Source organism: Triticum aestivum, chromosome 1D (genome assembly GCF_018294505.1).
Source record: "Triticum aestivum cultivar Chinese Spring chromosome 1D, IWGSC CS RefSeq v2.1, whole genome shotgun sequence".
NCBI classification, from domain to species: Eukaryota; Viridiplantae; Streptophyta; class Magnoliopsida; order Poales; family Poaceae; genus Triticum; species Triticum aestivum.
In genome coordinates, this window is record NC_057796.1 from 37403696 (window position 1) to 37404446 (window position 751).

Consider the following 751-nt stretch of genomic DNA (forward strand, 5'->3'; position numbering starts at 1 on the left):
ATCACTATAGACTGTCAACGGGAGAGTACCTTCTGTCTCGCTTAATGCGAAACATAGCTCTCACGTGCCAGCTCTAGACTCTTTTCTCTATGGATTTCATGGCCCAAAATATTCCCTGTACTGTGTTGGGTCACGCTGGCCCAAATATGAAGATAGGTCTTCTTTAAAAAGGGGTTTTTCTTAAGCAGGTTATTAATTCCTCATTGTAACCCACCGTGGTGCTCATGCTCCATAATCCGCCGAGGATCAGATTATCCCCTTTTTTATTGGCAGCCTGCTTCTGCCTCTTAAAATTCTAAAGTGTGTCATCCGATCTTCAAAGCTTGAAGGTTGCATTGTCAGCTCCGACGGTAAACCACCCACTTTTTTTGCCGATGAGAGCCTGCTGTTTTTCAAAGCAAATGAGGAGACTCTTATCAGGTACATGAGATATTCGATATGCATTGTTTGACTTTCAGGAATTGCATTAACACAGTTAAGTCTGCAGTCTTCTTCTGTAAGGACTGCCCGGAGGAACAAACTCAAATACATAAAAGCATGTCCAGTGCGAGTCACTCTCCAAAAAGTACCTGAGTATGCCCACTGATGTAGGGAGAGACAAGAATGGTGAGCTTCAATATTTGAAGGATAGATTATGGAAGACAATACAAGGATGGATCGAACACTATCGACATGGTCAACATATTCCCATTTAATAGTAGCTCGGGGAATCTTGCCATGGCATGCTTCAAGCTTCATCGTGTACTTTGTG